At 41.0% G+C, this 24,189-nt stretch overlaps 1 long non-coding RNA gene across 1 annotated transcript; it reads left to right on the forward strand.

Moving 5' to 3' along the window:
• The first annotated feature begins 2,309 nt into the window (after nt 1-2,309).
• Nucleotides 2,310-22,258, forward strand: LOC307188473. The gene is made up of 4 exons (XR_013828947.1): nt 2,310-2,485; nt 16,826-16,945; nt 19,569-19,670; nt 22,163-22,258. It is a non-coding gene; the product is annotated as an uncharacterized lncRNA (long non-coding RNA).
• The last annotated feature ends 1,931 nt before the right edge of the window (nt 22,259-24,189 follow it).

Below are 24,189 nucleotides of genomic sequence, written 5' to 3' on the forward strand. Positions count from 1 at the left end.
AATTTGTCATAGTAGGGGACTGCGTTCGCCCTTTCCCCTGGTAAAAAAAAGAAAAAGAAAAAAGAAACACAAGGAAAACTGTCTAAAATCTGTTCAGTAGTGCTGCTTACAGGGAAACCTTGTTTCCTGAAATTCCATGCTCTTCATCTAAACTCTCAAGGGAAATAGCCTATAATTATTTATGAACAATACAGCTTTCCATTTTTCCTTTTTTAAAAATTTGAAATATAGTTGACACACAATATTACATTAGTTTCAAGTGTACAACATAGTGATTCAATGTTATATACATTACAAATTGATCACCATGTCATTCTGGTTACTATCTGTCACCATACAAAGGTGTTACAATATTATTGACTACATTCCCTGTGTTCTATGTTACAACCCTGTGACTTAGTTATTTTATAACTGGAAGTTTGTACCTCATAATCCCCTTCACCTATTTCACCCATCTTCCCACCCCATTCCCTCTGGTGACCACCAGTTTGTTCTCTGTATCTATGAGTCTGTTTTGGTTTTGTTATGTTTGTTCATTTGTTGTGTTTTTCAGATTCCACATATAAGTAAAATCGTACAGTATTTGTCTTTCTCTTTCCAACTTATTTCCCTTAGCATAATACCCTCTAGGTCCGTCCACGTTGTCATAAATGGCAGGATTTCATTCTTTCTTATGGCTGAGTAATATTCCATAGCATATACATACTACATCTTCTTTATCCATTCATCTGTTGATGGTGATGTAAGACTTTTCATCCAATAATCTTCTAACACCCATAAAGGGAAATCATGTGACTGTATATCTGTAATTAAGGAATTGTTCTTGCTCAGAACGGAATTTATGGACACTCCAAAATCAGAATCTGACTTATTATGTCTGCTCTGGTTGTTTTTAAATTAAACATGTAACGGAAAAATACGTGTTCACTAAAATAAGTAGTCTAGTCACGCCTATTGAACCTAATTTCTTACTAAAAGTTAAGTTGAACTGACTTATGACACTTCTTAGGACATGCCAAATTGTCTAAATAAAATAGTAAATCTATACACCAGCAACAGGTTCAATTTGAGAACAGTTTGCTTCTTTGAAATAATATAGAAACAAAAAAGCTTCTCAGACTCTTCAGGTACTATTTAAACATGAACAAGCACATGAATTACTTGATTCCTTGACGTCTCCTAAGATAATTTCTGTCATAAAGGTAGATTCTCACAATAAACCAGATACTATAAGAGCTCGTATCTTATACTGTAAACAATATAGACTTACTTTAGAAATTCCATAGAAATATATAGGAATACTTTAGAAAGTACTTTAGCAGGTTTTCATCTGAACCAGCCTACTCCAACTAAAGTGTACACAAAAGGCCTTCTTACCAAATCAAAAAGTCACACATCTCTGGAGATTTGTAGATACACAACATCTACACTACAGAATGCGGAAATAATGCCCCAGAGAATGACTGTGCTGTAAGAACCATGATCCCTCAAGCATCTGTTCTCATGCCCAAGTCCGTTTATTTATTTAATTCATTGCTTGTTCTATTCCGGATCACAGATACAGCCGTTTCAATATTCTTAGCTCCTACCCCCATGGGAAAGAACTTTATAAGATAGAGTCCGCTGTTTATGTACAGCACATTTTGCCTTTAGTCTAGACATTCTGTTCATTTCTAAACTTCACTTCTAAAGTTACTTTTAACTTTTTCATACATTTGAGATTACGTGTATTCTACCCTGTGACACTCCCACTTCCTTGATTGCTTGATTTGAATAGGTTTCAATTGACTCGTGGAACCATAAAAATCTATGGTTTAGACAGATGCACGGTGGCAGAGGTCCGTCGCTCAGGTATCTGAACTATGTCGTGATCTGTTTGCCATCTCTTAGTTTGCCTTTTCCAGAACGTCATATAAACGGGGTCATACAGCGTGTAGGCTCTTGAGCTTGGATTCTTTCACTTGTGAAGGCAGAATCAAAACGGAATAGGTGATTATAAGAGAGCTCTTTAGAATGGAGCTGGGAGGTCATTTAGAAAGTGTGACTTACCACATCTCAGCCTGAATGGAATCTGACCTTCTGACTCGATGAAGTCATCCGGAGCATCTGCCATTAGCTCATGACAGCTACAGTATTGCCATTTATAGAGTGTCTTCCGCGTAGTGCAGGAAGAGAAGGGCGTGAACTCTGACCCGTGAGGGAGGCGCGGCCTGCACTTCCCGCACGGACCACAGGGTGGCGCCGAGCCACCTGCCAACCACATGCGCGTTCCCCGCGGACTCGGCTCTGAGCGCAGCTGAGATGAGTTGTGTTTCCTCAGTCGACGGCAGCGCTGCGCCTGGGACGCTGAGCTCAGCGTCTCTGCTGACAGGAGCTCGGTCTCCTCAGGACTCGTTAGGGTTTTGGCTTCACGACAACACGGGGCCGTGTCCACGCTGACGGGAGCTGGGTTTCCTGACGACCCAGGCAATGCTGGGAGGAAAAGGTGAGGAAAATTGGGGAAAAGTGGGGAGAAGCTTCCTGGGGGCGACTGACGGCTGACGGCGGGGGGTCCGTCTTCGTGCTACCCAGAAGGGCTTGGTGTGCAAAGCTGGGTTTTTGGTCAGGCTGGTGTGCGGTGGAGCCGCGTGGGTTATGGGGTGTGCAGTCTTCCCAGCACCGTTTACTGTGGGGCTGCCCTTCCCCTCGGTGTGTCCTTGGCCCCCTTGTCGTAAATTAACGGACCCCGCCCGTGTGGGTTGGATTCTGGGCTCTGCGTCCCGTCCCTCTGGTCTGTGCGCCTGTTTTGAGCCAGTTCCGCAATGTTTTGGTGACGGTAGCTTCGCCGTGTAGTGTGAAGTCAGTGGGGGAGGTGCCTCCAGCCTGTTCTCCTTTCTCAGGGTCGCCTTGGCCCTTTGGGGTCCTTTGTGGCTCCACACAGACATTAGGAGGATTTGCTCCGTTTCTGTGACGAACACCATCGGAGGTTAGGCAAGGCCTGCATTCACGGCGCACCCTGCTTTGGGCAGAACGGTCATTTTAGCAGTATTCTTCCGCCCCATGAGCACGGGGTGTCTTTCCACTGATTTGTGTCTCCCTACATTTCTTCATCAAGGTCTTAAAGTTTTCAGTGTGCAGGTCTCTCACGTCCTTGGTTAAATCTATTCCTTGGTATTTTGGTCTTTGGGATGCAGTTGTAAACTGGATTCTTCCTCTTTCTGATGGTTTGTGATTCGTGTTTAGAAATACAGTTGATTTTTGTGTATTGATTTTGTCACTTTTCTGAATTCGTTGATTCGTTCTAATAGTTTTTTTGTGGAATGATGTAGAAAATTGGAACTTGGAAATCCCACCGCTTTTTTCACAGCCCGGTCGTCCACAGCACGCAAGACACAGCGGCTTCTAATCGAATCTTCCCACCGTGCTTATAAATTACACGTGGACTCCTAGGAGGGCAATTAGGTCCACGACTTTGTGAAGCTGGATCTGGGTAGGGCGTGGCCTCTGTTAGGAAGTGTGATGTTTTCTCCGCTTTTCTGGTGCGGTTTTGATAAGTTATTTACTTTCCAGTAATTTCAAACATACAGAAAACTCCAATAGCAGAACAAAGTCCTGTGTATCTGCACCCTCAGATTCCCCAGCCGTCCTTGCTTCACTGCATTAGCCACTCCACACAAAATACTTCAGTGTGTTTTACCCGCACCAGGGCACTCTTCCAGGCAACTAGCAGGTAACCACCAAATGAGGAAATTATTATCATGGTTTCCACGTGAGAATCCAATCCACAGTCCACCAGCTGCCCCAAGTCAATGGAAATGTCTTTTCCCATACTGATCCAGTTTTCTTTTCTGGGAACCATTACCGATACTTCCTCTCATTTTCACAACTTTGATGGATTTAAAGCGCACAAGGTAAGTATGTGATCTGGTTGGCTTTTTCTATATGGCTTTTTTATTTATTTTTTAACAAAGGATGTTTTCAATGTTCATCCACATTGGTAACATGTATTGGTACTTCATGGATTTTTTGTTGTTGTTGTTGTTGTGATTAAATATACATTACATAACATATTCCATTTAAATGGTTTTAAGTATACAGTTTTATGACATTAACTCCATTTACATCGTTGTACAAATATCCTCACCATCCATCTCCGGAACTTTTCAATTTTCACCAGCAAAACTCTGTAGCCATTAGACACTCATTCCCCTCAGCCCCTGGCAACTGCATTCTACTTTCTGCCTTTGAATTTGACTTGTCTGGGTACCTCGTATAAGTGGAATCATATCATGTTTGACCTTTTGTGACAGGGTTATTACACTTGTCAGAATGACTTCAGGGTTCACATACATCGTAGTGTGTGTCAGAATTGCCTTAGTTTTTAAGGCTAAATAATATTCCATCCTGTGTATGATACAGTTAGTTTATCCATTCATCAGGGGACACTTGGGTCACTTCCACCTTTTGCTATTGTGTTAATGCTATTATGAATATGGGTGTACAAATACCTCTTTCAGTCTCTGCTTTCAGTCTGTTGAGTATATACTCTGACGTGGAATTAATGGATAATACCTTAATTCTGTGTTGAATTTTTTGAGGAACTGCTATACTGTTTTCCACAGAGGCTGCACCATTATACTTTATAAATTTTATGGTGGAATAATATTTCAGTTTATGGATCTACCCCATTTTCTTTATATATTTACCCATTGATGGACATTTGCCTTATTTCTACTGTTTGGCTGTTGTGAACAGGGCTGCTTTCAATATATGTGTACAGGTTTCTGCATGAGCACCTGTTTTCAAATCTTTGGCCTGTATATATCTAGAAGTGGAGTTTTTGAACGATATGGTGTTTGTATATTTATATTGTAAACATAAGTTGCACCATTTTACCTTTACACAAGTAATATTTAAGGGTTTTAAATTCTCTACATTGTTGCCAAGATTTGTTATTTTTAGCTTTCTTGATTATAACTGTTTTAGAATGTGTGAAGGAGTTATTGCATTGTGGATTTACTTTGCATTTCAATCATGACTAATGATGTTTGACATCTTTTCATCTGCTCGTTGACCGTTTGTATGTCTTGTGTGGAGAACCGTCTATTCAAGTCCTTTGTCCATTTTTAAAACTGGGTTATTTGTCTTTTTGTTGATGAGTTGTAAAAGTTCTTGATGTAATTTGGTTAAAGACTCATCAGTACATAATGTGTAAATATTTTCTTCCGTTCTGTGGGCTGTCTTTTCACTTTCTGGATTGCACCTTTTGATGCAAAAAGTGTGTAATTTTAAAGAAATCCAATTTACCTGTTTTTTCTTTTGTTGCTTGTGCTTTGGTGTCAGATCTCAGACACCGTTGCTAAATCCAAGGTTATGAAGATTAATCCCCATGTTTTATTGGAGAGTTTATACAGTAGTCCCTTGATGTCTGTGGGGGATTGGTTCCAGAACACCCAGGGACAACAAAATCCACGGATGCTGAAGTCTCGTATAAAAGGGTATAGCACCATTGTAAAGCAATTATACTCCAATAAAGATGTTAAAAAAGAAAAAGTATAGTATTTGCATATAACCTGGGCACATCTTCCTGTACACTTTAAATTATCTCTAGATTACTTATTATAACTAATACAATGTAAATGCTACATAAATGTTGTAAATACAGTGTAAATGCTAATGTAAATAGTTGCTGGCACATGGCAAATTCAAATTTTGCCTTTGGAAACTTACCGTAATTTTTTTTCTAATATTTTCTGTCTGGAGTTGGTGGGATCCACAGATGTGGAACCCGTGAATATAGGGGATTGACTGTAATTTACTACATTTAAGCCTATTACCTGTTTTGAATTACTTTTTCTATGTGGTATGAGGCAAGGATCCAGTTTCATTCTTCTGCATGTGGATAGCCAATTGCTTAGCACCACTTGTTGAAAACACTGTTTTCCCCCAATTTAATTTTGTTGACTGTTACCTAAAATCAGTTTATCCTAGATGGGTGGGTTTATTTCTGGGATCTGCATTCAGTTCCATTCATCTCTATGTATATCTTTATGCCAGTGTCACCGTGTTCTAGTTGCTGTTGCTTTATATTAACATTTGATATTGGGAAGTGTGAGCCTCCAACTTTGATTTTCTTTCTGAAAATTGTTTTAGCTCCTTAGGTTCTCTTGAAATTCCATATTTTGGGGTGTCATATTCTGCTCCCCTTCACATGGGTGTACGCCAATTAGCTTATGCATTCATCTTCTGAAGGCATCCTGATTCCTGTGAGGTTTAGACATTATGAGTAGAAGTTCTGTGCATAATAGCATCCTTGTTTTTGTTTGGATACTGTTTTTCAAAGCAGTTATGTGAATACTGGAGGTGTGATAGATGGATCTCAAGGTGTGAGACCCGTTTGGCTTGGAAAGTACTGCCAGACTGTATCTCAGGAGGCGGTCTGTGCGTCCCATCAGTGATGAAGAGTCACTGATGTTCCCCGCCCTCCAGTGATCGGTATTGTCATGTGGGAGGAGCTTAGCAGTTCTAATGGGGTATAGAGCTGTCTTACTGTTTTAATTGGTAATTCTCTAATGGTGTACAATGTTGATCATGTTTTTGTCCACTTATTGATTATCTGTTTATCTTCTCTGGCCAGGTGTCTGTTCAGATCTTTACCCATTTGTAATGAAAGTGTTTGCTTTATAGTTGTAATAATATGCGTGCAAATTCTTTATCAGATATATGTTTTGCAAATATTTTTCTCCCAGGTTATTGCTTCTCTTTTGGTTTTCTGAATAAAGTAGTTCACCAAGTAGAAATTTTTAATTTTATAGAGTACGTTATTATTTTTCCTTTTATTTGTGGGCTTTTCCTGTTGTGTGTTAGAAGTCAGAGCTCATGATCTACCTGACCAAACCCATGGCCGTGTAGGTTTTCTTCTATATTTTCTTCTGTAATATTTATAGCTTTCTGTTTTAAACTTGTCTGTGGACAATTTTGAATGACATTTGGTGTAAGTTGTAAAGTTTGTGTCTACATTCATTTCATTGCACATGGTTTCTTATTGTTCTGTAACTCTTTATTGAGATGTCATGGGATATTTGCCTCCTTCATTTTGAATTTTCAAAATTTAGTGGCTGCAGCAGGATGGCCAGCGGAGGACTTGCCTCCACTGAACTGGAGAGGGTGAGGCCTGCATTTGCTAGGTTGCCAGCAGAAGGCGACAAGCCCGCCCCTCTTTCTAGTGCAGCCCCTGCCTGTTCTTTCATCACATTTGGCTCCCTGCACAGCTGACCGGAGCCTGGTCTCCTCCGGACCCGCCAGGGGTTTGGCTTCAGGACAGTGCGGGCCTGTATCCACATTGAGACGAGCTCGGTTTCCTCAGGCCCGGCTGGGAGGTGCCGCTGTGGGGAGAAGAGGTGAGGAAACATGAGGGAGAAGCTTCATGTGTGTGGCTGACTGCTGGGGGCTGGAGTGGGGCTGGTTAGTCTTCAGAGGACCCAGCGGAGGAAGGGCTTGGCATGGAAAATTGTGGGTTTCAGTGAGTTTTGTGTGTGGTGCAGACAGTGTCCAATGTCACTCTTGGGCTTGAGATGTTCCATTTTCCAGGCAGTTTATTGAGGGGAGTGTCCTTTCCCTGATGTATGTCCTTGGCAGCTTTGGCATCAGTTAACTGGCCACGTGTGTGGGCTTATTTCTGGGCTCTGTTCTGTCCCTCTGGTCCGTGGGCCTCCTTCTGTGCTATTTCTACACTGTTTGCTCAATGTATCTTTGTAATATGGTTTGAAGTCAGGCAGTGAGTTTCCTCCAGCTGCTGCTCTCCTTTCTCAGGATCCCCTTGGCTGTTCCGGGTCCTTTGTGGACCACAGAAATGTTAGAGTTCTTTGTTGAGTTTCTGTGAACAATGCTGCTGGAATTTTGGTACGAGTTGCATTGAATGTGTATATTGTTTTGGGTAGAATGGACATTTTAACACTGCTAATTTTTTCCATCCACGAGCACAGGCTATCTTTCCATTTATTTGTGTCTTCAATTTCTTCATCAATGTCTTCACGTTTTCAGTGTGCAGGGCTTTCACGTCTCAGGCTAAATTCATTCCTAGGTATTTGGCTTTGCTGATGTTATTGTAAATGGGATTGTTTTCTCAATTTCTCTTTCAGGTGGTTCCTTATTAGTGTATGGAGACACACGTGATCTTAGTGTATTGATTTTGTATCCTGCAGCTTTACTGAATTCATTTATTAATTCTAACAGTTTTTTTGTTGTTTGATGCGGAAAACTGGAATTAGAAACCCCACTGTTTCTACCACAGCAGGTCATGCACAACACCCAGGACATAGTGGCTACTATTACAATCTTTCCACAGGTCCCCTTAAAACATGGGAAATCCTACAAGGGCGGTTAGCATCATCACTTTTGATTAGCAGGGTCTGGGTAGGGGGGCCTCTGTAACAAAGTTTGATGTCTTTTCTACTTTTCTGTCCTGTGATTGACACAGTTGTTTCGAAAAGTAATTTATTTTCCAATAATTTCAAATGTATAGAAAACTTTGAATAGCAGTACAGAGTACACACATTTGGCACTTCACACAAAATACTCCCATGTGTTTTACCCCGAACAGCGACACTCTCCCAGGGAACCAGCACCTAACCCCCAAATGAGGATCATTACAGTTTCCACATACTAATCCAATCCACGGGCCCACTTCAACTTTCACCATCTGCCCTGACACTATGGAAATGTCTTTTTCGATTCTGATCCAGTTTTCTTTTTCAGGACGCATTACTGAGATTTTTCCTCATATTCAAAACATGGATGGGTTTAAAGTGCACAAGATGAGTTTATGATCTGGGTGGCCTTTCCTGCATGGCTTCTTTCACTTAATATGTTGTCAGTGTTCATCCTTGTTGTAACACGTATCAGCACTTCATATTTTTCATTGTGATCAAAATATAATACATAGCATAGCCTTTACCATTTAAATCACTTTAAGTATATAGTTCAGGGGCATTAACTACGTTTCCGTTTCTACATTTCTGCCTTCCATCTCCAGACCTTTTTCATTTTCCCCAAGTGAAACTGTATCCATTATACAATAAATCCTCTCAGCTCTTCACAACCATATCCTTTCTGTCTCTGAATTTGACTTCTCTGGACATCTTATGGAAGTGGAATCAGATAATTTGTCCTCCTCTGACTTATTTCGCTTAGCATAGTGACTTCAGGGTGCCTCCATGTTATAGCTTATATCAGAATTTCCTTAGTTTCCAAGGCTGAATAATATTCCTTGTGTATTATATACCACATTTTATTGATCCATTGATCTGTCAATGGACACTTGGGTTGCTTCCACATTTTGTTATTGTTAATGATGCTGCTATCAATAGGAGTGTACAAATACTTGTTTCAGTCCCTGCTTTCAAATATTTTGAGTAAATACCCTGAAGTGGAATCGATGCATCACATGTCAACTCTATGCTTAACTCTGTGAGGGGCTGCCATGTTGTTTTCCACAGTGGCTGCACCACTTTACTTTGTTCGTTTATATGGCAGAATAATATCTTACTTTATGGATAGACCCCATTTTGTTTGTCTACTCACCTGTTGATGGGACATTTCAGTTACTTCTACCTTTTGGCTGTTGTGAACAGTGCTGCAATGAATATTCATGTACGAGTTTTTGTTTGAACACCTGTTTTCAGTTCTTTGGTGTCTATAACTAGGGATGAAGTTGTTGAACCCACATTGTATTGTACATTTCATTTTTTGAGGAAATGTCAGAGTATTGTATACATAGGCTGCACCGCTTTATGTTTCCATAAGCTCTGTTTAAAAGCTCCCTTTTCTCTATATTTTTCCAGTATCTGTTGTTTTTTAGTTGTTTTTTTTAAAAATTATAACCATTCTTGTATGTTTGAAGGGTTATCATATTGTGGTATTAATTTGCATTTCCATCCTGACTGCTGATGTTTGACATCTTTTCATGTGCTTATTGACCGTTTTTTTCGTTGTTGTTGTTTTCTTTTTTTTTTTTTTGTGCGGTACACGGGCCTCACACTGTTGTGGCCTCTCCCGTTGCGGAGCACAGGCTCCGGAGGCGCAGGCTCAGTGGCCACAGCTCACGGGCCCAGCCGCTCTGTGGCATGTGGGATCTTCCCGGACCGGGGCACGAACCCGTGTCCCCTGCATCGGCAGGTGGACTCTGAACCACTGCTCCACCAGTGAAGCCCTTTTTTGTTGTTTTGAATTTTATTTTATTTATTTTTTATTGTTGACCGTTTTTTTGTCTTGTTTGGAGAATGGTCTGTGCAAGTCCTTTGTCCATTTTGAAAATTGGGTTCTTTATCTTGTTTGGATAAACTGTAAAATTTCTTATACCTTCTGAGGAACAGACTCTTATCAGATATATAATGTGCAAATATTTTCTTCCATTCTGAGGACTGTCTTTAACTTTCTAGATAGCATCTTTTAATGTACGAACGTTTTTTAAATTTGAGGAAATCCAATTTCTTTTTTCTTTCATTTCTTTTACTTTGGTGTCAGATTTAAGAAACCATTGCTAAATGCAAGGTTATGAAGATTTATTCCCTAGGTTTATTCAGAATTTATATATCCCTTGGTATACAATTCAATACGTTTTAGATCTGTGGTCAGAGTTGGTTTAGGGTCTCAGTTTAGGGTTATGGTCAGGGTTGGAGGGTCAGGGTAGAGGGTCATGGTTAAAGGGTCAGGATCAGGGATTAGAGGTAAGGTGCCAGGGTTAAGGGTCCCGTGTCTCAGATTAGGGTTGTTACGTTTAGGGTTAGAGGTTAGGGTTATAAGTTATCATGTTAGGGTTAGAGTTAGGTTTAAGGGTAACGTTCCCTCATCCCCCTTCTCCCTCTCCATCTCTCTGAGGCTCCCAGATGGACAGGATTCTCCCAGGGTCACATGTGAGTCGGGGTGTTGTGCTGGGCCACTGTTTTTGTCCACCAGTCCTGGGCTCTGAGAGAAGAATGAAATGTCTGTACTGTCTTAGACTGTTTCAAATCCAACTCAGCCTCAGTCAGGGGTGTGGAGACGGTCAGAAGTCACAAAGGGTTTCTCTCTGCCCTCCCTCCCACCTGGGAAGGATGGTGCTGGCCCACTCTGCGTGGGCAACCCCAGGTTCCAGCAGCGCCCAGACAGGAGGGCACTCAGAAGACATGTGTGGACTTATACAAGACTGGGTGCAGCATCTGGCCAGCCCTCAGGGGCTACCTTCTTGAGGGCTGGTGGGACCCTCCTGGGACTGGAGGGATCATTTGTCCCATCTGAGTGGGTATCAGTAGACAATCAAGTCCCAGACAGGACAGACCTTGATTTTTTTTTTTAAACATCTTTATTGGAGTATAATTGCTTTACAATGGTGTGTTAGTTTCTGCTTTACAACAAAGTGAAGTAGTTATACATATACATATATCCCCATGTCTCTTCCCTCTTGCATCTCCCTCCCTCCCACCCTCCCTATCCCACCCCTCTAGATGGTCACAAAGCACCGAGTTGATATCCCTGTGCTATGCAGCTGCTTCCCATGGGCTATCTATTTTACATTTGGTAGTATATATATGTCCATGCCACTCTCTCACTTCGTCCCAGCTTACCCTTCCCCCTCCCCGTATCCTCAAGTCCATTCTCCAGTAGGTCTGCGTCTTTATTCCCGTCTTGCCCCTAGGTTCTTTATGACCATTTTTTTTTTAGATTCCAAATATGTCTGTTAGCATACGGTATTTGTTTTTCTCTTTCTGACTTACTTCACTCTGTATGACAGACTCTAGGTCCATCCACCTCACTACAAATAACTCAATTTTGTTTCTTTTTATGGCTGAGTAATATTCCATTATATATATGTGCCACATCTTCTTTATCCATTCATCTGTCGATGGACACTTAGGTTGCTTCCATGTCCTGGCTATTGTAAATAGAGCTGCAATGAACATTGTGCAGACCTTGACCTCTGACCATTTGTCAGGCATCTCTGTTCCTCTAGCTTAGGCCAGCCTGGTCTCTGTTAAGCCCCCATGACCAATTACTGAGCTGGCATTGCTGCTGGGCAGTTGAACAGCTACCTGGGCAGCACAGACAGCCCCCTGGGATGTTTCAGTTCTCTACATCCATGTGGTTGAGAAAAGGGCCTCCTGCTCCAGCCTCTTAACCTGCCAAGTGAGGTAATAACCCACCAAACGTTGCATATGGCCCCGACCACAAAACCAGACAGCAGACCGTGGCCCTGCAATCCTTTGGCCTCACAGTTGTAACCAAAGTTTTGACATTCATACTTATTAAGAATCAGTGATATGGAAGCAACTGGGCCTCCCAGTAGGCGGTTTCCCACCAAGGCTGCATGGTCTTGGAGAGCCACGTGCATCCGTGGGGCCTTTGGAGGAAGCCTGCCATCTATGGATTCCGTGGTACGGAATAATCCTTGAGCTTCCTGATAATTAATTGAGCAAGAATTTCCTTACCAACCTAGCATCTGGTTCTGCTCTTCGTGAAGGAGAGAGGAGACTGGAAAATGAGCACATTTGTTCATCAGGGATGGGTGATTCATGTGGCCAGGGGGCAGGTGTGACTCCTGGGCTCCCACTTGCCAGAGACACAAATGAGGTCTGTGTGTTTTCTGAGGGCACACAGACTATTCTGGGTGGTCTCTGATATTCCACGACCCAGTGCCCAAGGCGGGAGCCTGCTGTTTACCACCGTCACCACCAATCTTGCTTTGCAGCAAGGGAAGAGCTGCTTGGTGTCCCAGGAGGACAGCAAGAACACTGGACGGGTGGCTGCAGCCGCTGACCGTACGTGAATCCCTTCCTGCCTTGGGCTTCGGATTCTGTGCTGTGCCGTGGGCTCTCAGTGACATGGAATCTCATGCTTTCACCGAGCCAGCATCTGTCCTCATGTCCAAGTGCAGCACCTCAGCTTCCCTTTGGGAACTACCTCTCACTTGCTTCCAGTCCAAACAGTTTCAGAGGGCTGACCCCACATTCCACCCACCTCAGAGATGGGTGTATGATCCACATCTAGCTAGTCCCATTTTCTGTCCTCGGCTTGCTGTGATGGGTTCAAGGACGGGAATGTGACCCAAGCTAAGCCAAAGGCATCCCAAGCCATGGGTTTTCATGGAGCCCTAGGGAGGGAGAAACCCTTCCAGGTATTGATAGAATGGACATTGGGTGGGTGTCAGTCTGGAGTTGCTGGAAGCCCCAGGCGCAGTGACAGAGACTGTGCCTGTGAATTGGGGCCATCCCAAGGCACTCAGAAGGACGGAGGGTTGAAGAGGGGCCAGGTCAGATTGGCAGAGTGTGAGTCCCTGGATCTGTTAGGTCCAAACCCACCCTTAAACGTGCCAGTATTAATTTATTTCCACCATTTAAAATATTAATTTATTTTACTTGAGTAAGTGTGTCTAGTTCCTTGTAATCAAAAAAGTCCTGACACATCAGGACCAATGATTCCTGAGACTCCCTCTGGTAGTGTCCTCACTGGGTGGGCGTGTGGGGGAGATGAAGACACCAGGTGGGGTCAGATCTAAGGGGAGCTGCCAAATGACTCTGTGCCTGTTCCTTCTATGTCCCGGGAGAGGGAAAGCCCAGAACAGCATGAGGACAATTAGCAGGGAGAAGGGGACCTGGGATGTTAATTGGTCTGCTTGTATTTCCCTTAGTTTAGAGTTCATCGTGTTTTTTACTTGATAAAGTCATACAGAACATCTTCCAGAAACTCATGACAACCTATCTACTTAATGGAACCTTACCATAAAATAATTCACGACAGTCTGTCTACTTATTTTACCTCTACCCTAGAACACCTTGTGATTCTTTAAGGCCATGTGTTTTATTTTACAGGCTTAGCAATATACATGTCCTTGTCTTAGCATGGGTTAATGGTTTCTTTGTTTCTACTGCTAAATTGTATGAGAGGAAAAATAATTTTCCCTCTCTTCTTCTTTGTTCTTGGTTGAGAGTCCCCCCTGTAATAAAAGGAAGATTAACAGGAGAAAAAATCAGAAATTTAATAACTTGTATATCTCTGGTATATACGGTAGATACCCAGGAAAACTGAATAACTCCCTGAAGTGGCCCAAGCCATCACCTTAAATGTTCTCTTCAGCTAAAAACAAAAGGAAAATGTCAAGGGAGGAAAGTAGCCAGTAATGGGGGTTATCAGGCAAAGCACAGTAAACATGGTTATGGCTGGTGTGCAGATTTAGGTCAGGCCTTTTTCACTGACAAGCATTTCTTGGGATTTATTTAGCCTTCAATTACTGGTACAGAGAGGGAGACACCCTTACAAGTGGAGATTTCCCTAGGAAATGTAAATTTCCCTCATAAAAAGGCAACTTTTTTTTTTAATACCACTTTGCTTTTTATTGACAGAGCTTTTAAAGTCATTTGTGACAGTTTGTAAAATTGTGTATCTCTTTGTACATACCTAAAAAATGAAAACATAAAAAAATTTGGTTAAACTTTCTTGAAGCTTCTCCACATTCAGAGTCTGACTCCTGTGGATCCTGTTTGGACACAATGAAAAGGCAACTTCTTATGGGTTTACAGGTATTCTCTGGTGTTTGCAAGTTTTAAAAATTAATTGGCCCCAAATAATCCTTATGTCAAACATATATTGGGGTCCATATTCTGCTCCCCTGACATGTGGGTGCCTCAATTTGCTTATGCATTCATCTACAGGACATCCTAATATCTTTAATTTTATTAAAGATAAAATTAAATCTTTTTAAAGATTTCAAAGATTTTTTAAAGATTTTAAAAGATTTTAAAGATTAAAAAAAAATCTTTTTAAAGATTTAAAAAAAATCTTTTTAAAATTAGATCTTTAATATCGTAATTTTAGCCATTACGAATAGAGCTGATGTACATAATTTTATGCTAGTTTTTGTCTGAGCACAGTTTTTCAGAGCAATTGGCTAAATACTGAGGTCTGATTGTTGGATCCTATGGGGAGACTTGTTTAGTTTTTGAAAAAAAACCTGCCAACTGTCTTCTAAAGTGACTGTGCCTGTACTCTACCAGCCAAGGAGACCTTCCTGTTCTTCCCCCTCCAACAATTGATATGGTCATTTTTTGCAGTTCAGCAGTTCGAACAGGTGTTCAGGGCTATCCCATTGTTTTAATTTGTGTTTCCCTAATGGTATATGATGTTGAGTACTTTTTTGTATGCATATTTACACTCTGTATGTCTTCTTTGGCTAGGAGTCTGTTCCGATCTTTACACATTTTTAATGGTGTTCTTTGTTCTAGAGTTTTTGGTACAATTTGAGTACAGATCCTTTATTACATATGTGTTTTGCAAATATCTTTCTCCCAATTTGTGGTTTGTCTTTTGGCTTTCTGAATAAGGTCTTTCACAGAGTAGAAATTTCTAATTTTATGAAGTCCACATTACTATTTTTTTTTCTTGCATAGATTGGGTTTCGGTGTTGTGTGTTAAAATTCATCACCAGGCCCAAGGTCGTGTGTTGAGAGATTTTGTTTTGTTTTGTTCTAGAATTTTTATAGTTTGTAATTTAAGTTTGTCTATGGACAATTTTGAGTGAGTTTTTGTGTAAGTTGTCAAGTTTGTGTCTATATTCATTTCATTCCATATGATTTCTAATTAATTATTTGGAGGGTGGTGTTTAGTTTTCTCAGCACCTTTAACTGATGGGACTGTCCTTTCTCTGTTGTCTGTTCTGGGCCCCATTGTAAGGGAATCATTGACCGAAACCTCCCACCTTGGCCACACACCATGATAACCACTTGCATGAGTTGTCTCACGACAGAAGGTCCTGATAAGGAACATGATGCTGCCATCGAAAACTAACTGGGAGAATTCGGGAAGGCCAAAAGGAGGGAGGGGACACCAGCCCATAATATATCCTGCCAACCTCCCAGAATCCTTGTGGAATCCATCTTGGCTGAGATGCGTGTGCCACCAGGAAGGACCCTGAGTCGGACCAAATATGAGCCAGCCAAGCTGATTGGCCAGAGACAACCCGGAAACTAACCCCATGACCATAAAACCTGAGACAGAGCCACGTGGAAAGCAGTCCTCCTGGGCTCCCTTACCCCGCTGCTCTCTGCCCGGGCGCCCCTTCCCAATAACGTCTCTTGCTTTGTCAGCACGTGTGTCTCCTTGGACAGTTCATTTCTGAGTGCTAGACAAGAGCCCACTCTTGGGCCCTGGTAGGGGTCCCCCTTCCTGCAACACCACTGTCATGAATTAACTAACCATACACACATGGGTTTATTTGTGGGCTCTGTTCTGTTGCTCTGGTCTGTGTTTGTGCCAGTTACCACACTGCTGTGGTTACTACAGCTCCGTGATACAGTCTGGAGTTGGGGAGGAGAAGCCTCCAGCTATCTTCTTCTTTCTCAGGATCGCTTTGGCTGTTCAAGGTCCTTTGTGGTTCCATACAAGTGTTAGGAATTTTATTTCTATTTCTATGAAAAATGCCATTGGAAATTTGATTGGGATTGCACTGAATCTGTAAACGGCTTTGGGTAGAATGGGCATTTTAATAATAGTACTTCTTCCAATCTGTGAGTATGGAATAGTTTTCCATTTATTTGTGTCTTCAGATTTTCTATCAGTGCATTATAGTTTTCCCAGTACAAGTCTTTCATGTCCTTGGTTAAATTTGTTCCTTGGTATTTTGTTCTTTTTGATGCAATTATAAATGGGATTGTTTTATTTCCCCTTTTGGTGGTTTGATATTAGTGTATAGAAAGCTGATTTTTGTACATTGATATTTTATTCTGCAACTTTACTGAATTTTACTGTGACAAATTTTTGTGTGTGTGATGTGAGGAAATTGTAATTCTAAGATCCCTGTGTTTCTGCTGTATCCCAGGTCATACACAGCACCCAAGACATGGTGGCTCCTAATGTAATCTTCTCCCTGTGTCTCTTAATACCATGTGGACTCCTGAGAGGCCAGTTACCATCACAGCTTTGGTTGAACTGGATCTGCGTAAGTCTTGGCGTTTATAACAAAGTTTGATGTCTTTTCTGCTTTTCTGGCATGGTATAGACATAGTTACAGAAAACTTTCCATAACAGTAAGAAGTATTCACATTTGCCACTTCCCACAAAATACGTCAGTGTGTTTTACCCCAAACAGGGATACTCTCCTTGACAACCATCACATAACCCCCAACATGAAGAAATTATATGGTTCCCACATTACAATTTAATCCACAAGTGCATTTCAGCTTTCACCAGCTGTCCCAGCTGTTTGAAATGGACTTTTTCCATTGTGATCCAGCTGTCTTTTTCTGAAACTATTACTGGGATTTTCCCTTATTTTGACAGTCTTAATGGATTTAAGGTGCACAAGATGAGCATGTGATCTGGGTGGCCTTTTCTGTATGGCTTGTTTTTTTTGTGGTATGCGGACCTCTCACTGTTGTGGCCTCTCCCGCCATTGCAGAGCACAGGCTCCGGACGCGCAGGCTCAGCGGCCATGGCTCACAGGCCCAGCCGCCCCGCGGCATGTGGGATCTTCCCGGACTGGGGCACGAACCCGCATCCCCTGTATCAGCAGGCGGACTCTCAACCACTGTGCCACCAGGGAAGCCCTCTGTATGGCTTTTTTCACTAAGGATGTTGTCAGTATTCATCCACGTTGTAACATACATCAGTAATTCATTCATTTCTCTTCATTGTGATTAAAAATATGTAACATGACATTTACCATTTAAACATTTTAAGTGTAAAATTCTGTGGCATGAACTACCTCACATTGTTGTATAAATATCCTCACAGCCTATCTCCAGAGCTTCTCATTTTTCTCAAGGGAAACTGTATGTGTTAACTAACTGCCCTCAGCTCCTGGTGAAGACATTCTTTTTGTCTCTGAATTTGACTTCTCTGGATACCTTATGTAAGTGGAATCGTACAATATTTGTCCTTCTGTGATTGACTTATGGTGATGTCAAGGTTCATCCACATTGTAGCATGTGTGAGAATTACTTTAGATTTAAAGGCTGAATCATATCCATTGTATTTATTCATTCATCTGTCAGATGGACACGTGGGTTGCTTCCACCTCTTGGCAGCATTGTGAATAATGTTGCTATGAATATGTTTGTACAAATATCTCTACATACACTGAAGTGGAACTGAAAGATCATACATTAACTCTGTTTAAATTTTTGAGGAATTACCATTATGCTTTTCTACAGTAGCACCAACATATTACTTTATTCCTGTATATGGCAGGATAACAGGACAGTTTATGGATCTACCCATTTTGTTTATCCATCCACCCTTTGATGGCCGTTTGAATTGTTTCTACCTTTTGGCCAATGTGAATAGTGTTGCTGTGCGTATTCATGTACTAGTTTCTCTTTGAACACCTGTTCAAACAGAGTGGTGTTCTGTTTGAACACCTGTTCAAACAGGAGTGGAGTTGTTAAATCATATAATTGTATTTTTTATCTTTTTGAGGAAATGCCAAAATATTGTAAACATAGGCTGCACCATTTTCCATTTCCCCAAGCAAAGTTTAAGGGTTCCAGTTTCTCTACATCACTGCCAACATTTGGTATTTTCTGTTTTTTGATTATAACCATTCCATTGTGTGTGAGGAGTACTGGATTATGGTATTAATTTGCATTTCCATCACGACTACTGATGTTTGCCAGATTTTCATGTGTTTGTTGACTGTTTGTATTTGTTGTCTGGAGAAGGGTCTATTCAAGTCCTTTTCCTTTTTAAAATCTGGGTTATCTTTATGCTGATGTGTCAACATTCTTGATGTATTCTGAAAAACAGGCTTTTGTCAGATATGTTATGTGCAAATATCTTCTTCCATTCTGTGGGTTGTGTTTTCTCTCTCTGGATATCACCTTTTGATGCACAAAAGGTTTTCAAATTGAGGAAGTCTACTCTATCCATTGTTAAATGCAAATTGTAACCTTCTGCCTTTGTTTATATGTACCTTCCGACCCCAAATGTAAGATACCTGGCTTCCACTTCTGTCATATACTGAATTCATTGTTTGCTCCATTCCAGATTACAGATGTGGTAGTTTCAGTATTGTTAGCTCCTACCCCCATGGGAAAGAACTTATAGAGTCCAGTATTTACAGATGGTACCTTTTGCCTTTGCTCTCCAGTTCTATTCTTTTCCATAGTTACTTAGGTCAGCCCATTTTGTCCCACCACCAACACTGAGTTTTTTTCAGACATTTCTAAATCAGATTCTTTGTCACATTCTGTATTCATCCTGTGACACTCTCACATCCTGAATAACTAGATTTGAGTATGTTATGATTTATTTGTTGGGCTGTAAATATTTATGTATTTAGGCAAACACATAGGGGCAGGTCTCCATCACTAAAGTATCACATGGGACATTTCAACCCCTACCCATAACTTTTTCCCATCTTTATTTTAGTAGTTCCAGAATGTCATAGAAATGGGGTCATACAGTGTGTAGCCTCCTCAGATTGGATTTTTTCACTTAGCAATATATGTGTATGATTCACCCATGTTTTTTGTATGGGTTGATGGTTTATTCCTTCCTACTTCTGAGTAGTATTCTGAAGCACGTGTATAGGAGGAAAAATAATTTTCCCTCTACCCTCCTAGGTTCTTGGTTGAAAACAGCCCTACCCCTTGTAATAAAAGATTATCAGGAGAAAAACAAAGAGAAGTTTAATAGCATTCGTACCTCCTACATGCATGGGAAAGGTAAGTCCCTGAAATGGCCCAAGCCATCACCTTAAGTAACATCTTCGTTTAGAAACAGAGGAAAACAAGTGTTTATTTGTTCTGCAGACTTAAGTCAGGCCTTCTCCTTTGATAAGTTTCTTGAGATTTAGTCATCCTATTCCTGGTACAGAGAGGGGAGACAGCCTTTTAAGTGGAGATTTCCCTTATGAACGTAAATTTCCCTCACAAAAGGGAAGACTTGACCTGGTTTTCAGAAATTGTGTCTTCTTTTTTTAAACAATCAGGCCAAAGTAAGCCTTACGCCAAACAGATAGATTTTTGGGGTGGCATCGTTTGCTCCCCTGACGTGGATGTACCGCAGTTTGCTTATGCGTTCATGTACTGAAGGACATACTGATGTCTTTAAGTTGTTAGCCATTATGACTAGAGGTGCTGTGCTTAATTGCATCCTTGTTTTGTTTGGACCTAGTTGTTGAGAGCAGCTGTCTTAAATGCTGGAGGCAGGATGAGGGCTCCTCAGGTGAGATTTGTTTAACTTTGCTGTGCGGTCATTTCAGCAGCAGTGAAGGGTAGTTTCCATTGGGCTTCATCCTCCATCAGTCGGTAGTGTCCTTTCTTTGGAGGTCAGCAAGTTAATGCTATCTCATTGTTGTTTTAAGTTGTCATTCCCTAAGGGTATAAGTTGTTGAGCACATTTTTGTATGCCTATTTGTCTTCTTTGGCCAGGTCTCCATTCAGACATTGACCCATTTTTAATGGGGTTGTTTGTTCTAGAGTTCTTGGTATAATTTGAGTTACAAATCCTTTATCAGATAAGTAGTTTGCAAATATTTTTCTTTCCGTTTGTGGCCTGGCGTGGGATTTTTGCCCCCATTTCAGTTTGAATGTTCAAATTTAGTGGACTCATCAGACCTGCCAGCTGGGAGCAGAGCGTCCAGTGGACTGTAAGCGACAAGGGCTGCATATACCAGCTGGCAGAGCCAAGTTCGCCTCTCACTTTTGAGGCTCCTGCGAGCTCAGCTGGGGGACTTGATTCCATGCTCAGACTTGGCTCCTGCTGCTGCTGACAGGAGCCTGGTCCTCTCAGGTCTTGCCAGGGCTTTGGCTTCTGGACAATGCCCGGCTGAGTCGACACAGACAGAAGTTCAATCTCCTCAGGACATACTGGACCTTCACCTTCTAGATGACACTGGACCTCATCCACGCAACAGGAACCCAGTGTCTGGGAGGTACCACCATGGGGGTAGAAGGTGAAAAAAAAAGTGGGGAGAGGCTTCCTGTTTGTGGCTGACTGCTGAGGGGGTTCCATTTTCAGAGGACCCAGCAGAGGAAGGGCTTGATGTGGTAAAGTGTGGGTTTTAGGTCGTTTTTGTGTGGTGCAGACAGTATCAAGTTTTCTCGGCATCATTTATTGAGGAGACTTTCCCCACTGTGTGTCCTCGGCAACTTTGTGGTAAATTAACTGACCACATATGTGTGGGTTATCTCTGGGCTCTGTCCTGTTCACTGGTGCATCTGCCTGTTTCTGTGCCAATTCCACGCTGTTTTTGGTTCCTGTAGCTTTGCCGTGTAGTTTGAAGTCAGGGAGCCACACGACTCCAGCCTGTTCTCCTTTCTTAGGATCACTTTGGCTGCTTGGGGTCTGTTTTGGTTCCACACAAATGATAGGATTGTTCTGTTTCTGTGGAAAATGCCACTTTAATTTTGTTAGAGATTGAATTGAATGTGTACACTGCTTTGGCTAGGTAACGTTTTAACAATATTCTTCCAGTGCTGGACCACGGAATGTTTTTCTATTTGTTTCTTCTTCAATTTCTGTATCAGTGTCTTATAGTGTCAGTGTGCAGGCCTTTCATGTCTTTGGTTAAATTTATATCTAGGTATTTTGTTCTTTTTGATGCAATTGTAAATGGAATTATTTTCGTAATTTTTCTGATACTTCTTTATTAGTGTATAGAAACTCAACTGATTGCTTTTGTGTCATGCAACTTTACTAAATTCATTTATTACCTGTAACAGTTTTTTTGGTGGTTTGTTGTGGAAAATTGTAATTCAAAGATCCCATTGTTTCTACTATATCCCAGGTCATATGCAGCACCCAAAACATAGTGGCTCTGAATATAATCTTCCTGTGGTGCCTCTTAATAACAGATGGACTCTTACAACAGCAATTAGCTTCACCACTTCGGGTGAAATGGATCTGGGTAGGGCTTGTCCCCTATAATGAAATTTGATGTCCTCTCTGCTTTTCTGGCATGGTATTGACATGGTTGTTTTGAAAAGTTATTTACCTTCCAGTAATTTCAAACATACAGAAAACTTGTAGTAGCAGTAAATGTACTCTTAATCTGTAATTTCAGATTCTCCAGGCATCACTGATATTCCACATATGCCAATTTAAATGACAACTTCCAGTGTGTTTTATCCCAAAAGGGACACTCTTCTGGGAACACCCACATAGCCCCCCAATGAAAATCATTACGGTTTTCATCTTCTAATCCAATCCACAGGCTCAGTTCAACTTTCACCATCTGGCCCAAAGCATGAAAATGTTCTTAAAGAAGTTGCCTCACTTTCACAACCTTGATGGATTTAAAGCACACAAGATAAGTATGATCTGGGTGGCCTTTTGTGTATGGTTCTATTGCCTTGGGATGTTTTCAGTGTTCATGCATGTTGTAACATGGATCAGTACTTCATTCACATTTTCCATTGTGATTAAACCTATTGAACATAATATTGACTAAACGATTTTAAGCATACAGTTCTATGACATTAACCACAATCACATTGTTGTACAAGTATCCTCACCATCTATCTCCTGTATATTTTCATTTTTTCAAGTGAAACTGCATCCATTAAACACCAGCTCTCTTCAACCCTTGTCAACCCCATTCTGCTTTCTGTCTCTGAATTTCACTTCTCTGGATACCTCATAGAAGTGGATCATATATCTGTTCTTTTGTGACCAGGTTATTTTACTTAGCAGAATGACTTTAAAGCTTATTTTTGTTGTAGCATGTGTCTGATTTTCCTTAGTTTTTAAGGTTGAATAATATAATTCATCTATCCATGGACACTTGGGTTGCTTCCACCTTCTGGCCAGTGTGAGTAATGCTGCTATGAATACAGGTGTACAAGCATCTGTTTCACCCCCTGCTTTCAAACCTCTTATGTATATTCCCTGAAGTGGAACTCACGGATCATGCATTAATTTATGTTTAAGATTTTGACAGACTGCCATACTGTTTTCCACAGCTGCTGCACCATTTTACTCTATTTCTGTATATGGCAGAATCATATGGAAGTTTGTAGATCTGCCCTCTTTTGCTTATCCATTCATCCACTGATGGCTATTCAGATTGTTTCTGTTTCTACCATTGGGCCAGTGTCAACAATGCTGTCATGAATATTCATGTACACGTTTTTGTTTGAACACCTGTTTCAGTTCTTTGTGGGATATATCTAGGAGTGCAGGTCTTAAACCCAAATCTCGTTGTGTTTTCATCTTTTTGAGGAAATGCCACACTATTTAACATATGGTCTGCACCATTTTACATTTCCACAAGCAATGTGTAAGGGTTCCAACTTCTCTCCATTGTTGCCATGATTTTTATTGGTTTGTTCTTGATTATAACTGTTTATTGTATGTGAATGAATGTCACATTGTGGCTTTAATTTGCATTTCCGTTATACTATGAAAGAAATATACCTAAGAGGATCTTATTAGAATCTCAAACCTCAGGATACTGCTCAGTAGAAATAGTTGTTATATAACTGAAAAGTAGTAACATTGCCCTTAAATAAATGTTAAAAACCATTGAGCACAACAATCCACCAAAATTTATTACTATACCACTACCACTCACAACCCAAGCCCACCATAAATTTGTGAAGGTTTTGAAGAAAAACTAACAACAAATCTAACTACAAAAATAGTACTTAAAATGAATGCAATGTATGTCATTATTATTCTCACATAAAATGTAACCATAGCCAATGCCATGAAAAATTACTGTATTTCAACTGTAGGGAACACCGTCATGACCAACACTCAAAAGTCCCACCCATTATTAAAAATCGTTAACGCATTTATTGACCTACCAGCCCCATCACATATCTCATCATGATGAAATTTTCGTTCCCTGCTTGATATCTGTTAAATTGTACAAATCTTAACAGGTTCATTCCTAGCAATACATATCTATCAATATGTAAACTACAGATTAACTATCTGATATTTATATGCAAACGGAACTTCCATATTTTTTATTTGCTTGTTTATCCATGTAGGTCAAGGCCTGTATTACGGATCTTACACCTTCCTAGAAATATGAAACATTGGAATCATCCTACTATTTAAGGTAATAGCCACAGCATTTATAGATTATGTCTTACCTTGGGGCTAAATATCCTTCTGAGGAACAACGGTCCACATTGGGTGTTAATGAATTAAACATAGTGGACAAACACATAGGAATGTGCTGACAGGGAGGAATGCTGCAGGCTACATGTATTATCAATCGTATTGAATTGT

This window comes from Stenella coeruleoalba, assembly GCF_951394435.1.
Source record: "Stenella coeruleoalba genome assembly, chromosome: 7".
In the NCBI taxonomy this organism is placed as follows: Eukaryota; Metazoa; Chordata; class Mammalia; order Artiodactyla; family Delphinidae; genus Stenella; species Stenella coeruleoalba.